This window comes from Podarcis bocagei (assembly GCF_964188305.1).
Source record: "Podarcis bocagei genome assembly, chromosome: 4".
NCBI lineage: Eukaryota > Metazoa > Chordata > Lepidosauria > Squamata > Lacertidae > Podarcis > Podarcis bocagei.
Genome location: NC_138128.1, coordinates 45,793,022 through 45,799,130, shown reverse-complemented (window position 1 = coordinate 45,799,130; position 6,109 = coordinate 45,793,022).

Below are 6,109 nucleotides of genomic sequence, written 5' to 3'. Positions count from 1 at the left end.
AAGGGAAAAAAAATTCAGTCCAGGTTAGTGGAAAGGGCAAAACAAAATGAAACCCTGACAAGCTGCTCTCTCGCTCTCTCTGATTTTTGTGCTAATTCTTCTAGTAAGAAATGAGCTCACAGATTATACAGCAACTGCCTGTGCAAGCACTGCTTGGAACAAACAGAAAGAGGGCTACTTCATGTTCACCAGCATGCAGGGATTATGCATTAATTTTAAGCTCTGATTTTGCAGCCTCGGTGTATAGAATCAGAATTGTAGAGTTGGAAGGGACCCCCAAGTTCATCTAGTCCAAGCCCCCGCAGTGCAGGAATGTGCAGTTGTGTACCTCTTGACAACCTTAAGTTTGTGCTTAATTTCAAGCAATGTTGAGCATGAATGAATGAAAAGAAACATGTAGACTTTCAAATGGGATATAATGAAAGTAAAGCAGATAGGGCGATATGTGGATCTCCAAGGTGGTTGTTTTTTTCAAAAACCAGATGACTCTTTGAAATGAGAGTCAATCAGGTTTGCAATGCAAATGTAATAATACACAATACTGATCAGAACGCTCTTCCCATTACAAATGTTTTGCCTTCACTTTCTGAACACACGAAATGAGAAGACACCTGCTTAAACAACTTGAGAAGCTCAAGAGGCAACTCAAGTCTCACATGTGAGGACAAAGGGTTGCATCCAGTGGAGGCTTTTTGTCTTGAGGAAACTTTGGTCTTCTAGCTGCCTGCAGAACTACAACTCCCATCAGCCCTACCAAACATGGTTAGTGGGCAGGGATGCAACTGTGGTTCAGCAACATCTGGAGGGCCAAAGGTTCCCCAAAGCTGCCTTAGCAGCAGCGGTGGACTTTGGGCTCTCACATTTCAGCGGTATCTTGTGTGACACTAAAATTTGGCGCCCCCCCCGTTTCTCATGCTCTGCTCTACAGCAGGGGTTGTGAACTGCGATCTACTCACAGAATTAAAAACTGGCAGTGATCTACCCCCTTTTTTAGGGGAACCAAAGTTGTTGAGCCACTGATCTACCGCAGACGTCCAGTGATCTACCAGTTCAGGTCTACCTGTTGGACGTGCCTGCTCTACAGCATTGTTGTGGCACCTGTAGGGTGGTACCCAGTGCAGCTGAACCGATCACACTATCCTAAAACCACTTCTGTTAGCAGGAAGAAGCATTTCTGGTCACACATTTGGGGCCCTAGATTTTCTTGACCTTCTCACTGTGCTATTGCCTGTTCTGTTCCAGTCTGCCGAACCTGCAGAGCAACTATTGGGAGGGAGACAATGTGAGGTTTAAGTGAGAAGGAGAATTAGCAAAAATTGTGTATCCTGGCCGGTGGCAGAGCTTTATGCTCTGGCACCAGGGGGCGGAGAGCAGGCAGGGGCGTGGCTGGCATGCACCCCGGGGGCATGGCACGCATCCCAGGGGTGTGGCGCATGCCCTTGGGGTGTGGCATGCTGCCTGTGGAGGCATGGCACCCAGCGTGGGTGGGGGCAGCTGCGATGGTGCCCCATCGGGATAGCGCTGCCGGGGCAGTGCGCTCCCCCCTCACCCCTCTTCCTCTGCCAGTGATCCTGGCCTGCCTAAGCAAAGGCAACACTGGATACAATCCATTGTCGTTGTATACATTACCCACTGAAGTTGCATGGCTTGGCCAGTACTTGTTAGCATGGGAGAAAACGTTTGCTTACTTACATGCACATCATAGCTGCATTGAAAATTGAGGCACCATATTTATATAATCATTTCCAGCAGGCCAACAAATGGACCAGCAAAGGTAGGATCATTAGTATTTAAGAATCAGGGCAAAGTCTGGTTGTATGGAAGGTGGATAGCAACACAGAGGCACCCATCACTAACTGACAACTGAGGCATTGTATCAACTCCAGATGGACCAAGATCTTAAAAAAACCCAGTAAAATCCATGTACAGTGGTGCCTCGCAAGACGAAATTAATTCGTTCCGCGAGTTTTTTTGTCTAGCGAATTTTTCGTCTTGCGAAGCACAGTGTCGGGAAAGTTTTGGAAAAGCTTCAAAAATAACCAAAGTCTTCAAAAACCTCAAAAAAGGCTACCACACCGCGTTCTATGAGTTGCTCCTCAAAGTCAAGTCGCAACTGTATTAACGGTGTTAAGAAAAAGGAAACAAACTTGCAAGATGTTTTTGTCTTGCGAAGCAAGCCCATAGGGAAATTTGTCTTGCGAAGCAGCTCAAAAAATGCATAACCCTTTCGTCTAGTGAGTTTTTCGTCTTGCGAGGCATTCGTCTTGTGGGGCACCACTGTAGAATTCTCATGACATTCCCAAATACATTTTGGATTTTTAAAAATGCTTTCATGCTTTTTTCTTGATGACAAATCACTAGAACTAGGAAAAGGAAGTGTGCACTTTAAAATAGGCAACTGTAGTTTTCATAACTATATAATTTAAAAAACAAACAAACAGGCTGGGCCGCAGGAATTTCTTTAAGTATCTGAAGAATCTACGTTGTGTATCACCATATATTGAAGGACTTCAGGTTGGGAAGACATTCAAATGGAGTCAGTTTAAAACTTAATCATCACCAACTCAGCAAGATTTGAAGAGCCTCCAGGCTATTGGTCAATATGCCTGAAAACATACTGAAAGGGAAATGGATGGGGATATTTTGCCTGGTTTCGAACAACTGCACAGTTCAGCAACACACAATTCAACCAAAATTAAGAAGATCATGTTCAAAGAAGTGTTGTTGATCATTCCTCCCCTCCTGCCCACCCCACATCAATTCTGTATTTACACTGAGATGTAATTTTGATCTGATGCCGGATGATGGATGGCTGAATTTGTATTTCAATGTGTTGTCATTTTAGTATTTGCTCTTTTGTGACCATATTGTGGAACGTTTGAATTTTGAGTTATGGCAAAATGAAATTCTTGAGAGACCATCACGGATTTCACGAGGCTTTGAATTGGTTACATGCTTTCTTCTGTGAGAAAAGAACTGTGTATCTTTCAGCTTTGCACAGCAGAAGTCTGGTGGGTATAGACTTTCATGGCCCAGTGTGTTGGTTTTGTTCATAAGCTTCCTATTTGCAATCCCCTTCTTGATTTTTATTCCTTTTGCTGGCATCATTTATTTGTGTTTATGCACAGGACTGATGCTGTTGCTGCTTTTTTAAGAATCATGGCTAATACAAAAAACATCATTACCAGTGTGCTCTACCATTGAACTAAACCACTGGGTCATATCACTGGGCTGTAGCCCAATGGTCAACCACATCTTTACATACAGAAGTTCCTAGGTTTGGTTCCTGGATCTCCATGTTCAGCTTGGAAAAGCTTCTGTCTGAAATTCTGGAGAGCTGGGCTGTGTAGACAGTACTGAGCCAGATGTACCAGTGACCTGAGACTTTGTATAAGTGTGGTGTAGCAGTTAGAGCATCAGATTAGAACCTGGGAGACCATGATTCAAGGCCCCTCTCAGCCATGAAACTCACTGGGTGACCTTGGGCCACTCACTTTTTCTTAGCCTAACCTACATCACAGGGTTGTTGTGAGGATAAAACAGATAGTGAGAGAACCATGTATGCCACCTGGAGTTCCTCAAAGATGTGCTATAAATGTACTGCAACTACTATTAATAATAATGGCAGCCCCTTAAGACATGAACACATAAAGCCTCCTAAGCTGCAGAGAGTCATTGAAGGCCTGGAGCTGGCAGTGCGAAAATACCCATTACCAATTGAATTGAATTGAAGAAGGATGGTAAATAATATAGATTTAGTTTGTTGTTGTTTCTTACTATTAGAATTGTAGTACAGTGGTACCTCGGGTTAAGTACTTAATTTGTTCCAGAGGTCAGTTCTTAACCTGAAACTGTTCTTAACCTAATGGGGCCTCCTGCTGCCGCCATGCTGCCGGAGCACGGTTTCTGTTCTCATCCTGAAGCAAAGTTCTTAACCTGAAGCACTATTTCTGGGTTAGCGGAGTCTGTAACCTGAAGCGTATGTAACCCGAGGTACCACTGTATTAAAATGTAATTCTATGAATAAGAAACAGTAACAAACTAAAAGAATGGTTGGATTTGTTATGTACTTTTATAGAGCCTTGGAAAATCAGTACGACCGTGTGTGAATAATATTGCTGATTTTGTTGAAAAATACTTTTATGGGAAATTTGAAATTCTACTGTGAATGTGTGTGGACTGGAGAAGTATCTGGAATGGAGAAGAACAGAGATCTACCAGAATTTGACTCAACATTTTTTGTTTCTTAAAGCACAGGAGTTTGTAAGAGGAGTCTTCATTTCCAATAGTTGAAAATACATCAAAGGTGGTTTAGGCGTTTAAACTCAGCCTGCTTTGGCTATCTGTAAACTTGATGCCGGATAATGGCTGAGCTGGAGCTGGTTGGTTTATTTATAAGATTTCTTAACTGCCCTTCACCATAAATTCTCAGTGTGGGTTACAAGATAACATACAATCATCAAAACTATAAAACCTACATTGGCTCCCAGTATGTTTCTGAGCACAATTTAAAGTGTTGGTACTGACCTTTAAAGCCCTAAACGGCCTCGGTCCAGTATATCTGAAGGAGCGTCTCCACCCCCATCATTCTACCCAGACACTGAAGTCCAGCACCGAGGGCCTTCTGGCAGTTCCCTCACTGCAAGAAGCCAAGTTACAGGGAACCAGGTAGAGGGCCTTTTTGGTAGTGGCACCCGCCCTGTGGAACGTCCTCCCACCAGATGTCAAAGAGAACAACAACTACCAGACTTTTAGAAGACATCTGAAGGCAGCCCTGTTTAGGGAAGCTTTTAATGTTTGATGTATTACGGTATTTTAATATTTTGTTGGAAGCCGCCCAGATTGGCTGGGGAAGCCCAGCCAGATGGGCAGGATATTATTATTATTATTATTATTATTATTATTATTATTATTATTATTTATTAACCATAACATCAACCTGTTCCAAATGGAACAGTATGAATGCAGAGGACAGAGATCCCATGAAACAAAATACCTTAACTGTCAAAGCCAGGTAAAGAGGTATGTATTCAGCATACGGTGAAAGCTGTGCAATGGAGATGCTAGGTACACCTCTATGGGGAGGGAGCTATATAACTTAGGGGCTGTAGCCACAGAGAGAGCCATCTCCCAGGCTGCCATTCCTCACACCTCTGAGGGTGGCAGAACTACCAAGAGCTTCCTCTGCAGATCGCAATGCCTGAGAACATCAGTAGGGATGGAGATGGTCTTTCAGATATCCAAGGCCCAAGTTGTTTAGGCGTTGGAACAAGATTAGCACAGTCCAGGCACACCAACGCTAGCAGGCAGAGGTGTCATCAGCCCCCTTAATATTCCTTAGTTCAGCTCCCCCCCCAATATTGAGGGGGGCAGAGGAAACCGAACTGCCAAGGCGACTGTGGCACAGCATCAAAGACAGACTCCTCCTGAGCTCAAGAGAGGAGAAGCCATGACCACTGAAGCTACATGGCACTGGGCAAGGCCTCTTCCCGATGATGTGGTGGCACTGACCCATTTTTCTACAAATGTCAACTTCCTGTTTCGATAGGTTTTCCTTCTCCTCCTCAATTCTTGGCCAGAGTGCTCCCACTTAATTTGGGGGGGGGGTAACAATTATCCTCTCCAGTTCTGAGGATGTGACTGAGCGTGAGTCTCATCACGCCTTCTTGAGAAATGATCAGGAACGCTCAGAAAGCGACAGCGGAGCGCCTTTCCCTCTTGCCGCCTTCAGAGGGCTTCAGCTTCAGCCCTGGTGACAGCGAAGGCTTGAGACAACTTGCTCTAACTGGCCTTCCCAAGAATGTGTCAATCCCTTGTCACTTGAGCACGGCCTGCCGTTCCCTGCCTGTCTCTCAGAGGTTGCTCTCCAGATGAAAAATAATAAGATGAAATACTTCTAGGATGGGGGTGAGTAGGAAGGAGGGAGGGCTTGAGTAGGAACCGAGATGTCAAAAGACAGCTTGCTGAGACCCTGTCAAAGAGAGGCATTCATCAAAATATGGAGAAGCCTTGCAATATCCTCAGGATAAACAATTTTGATAACTTAAGAAAAGCGTTTCTTTTTATGAATATCTAACTTACTGGGGTTTTTTAAAATAAAAAATACCTT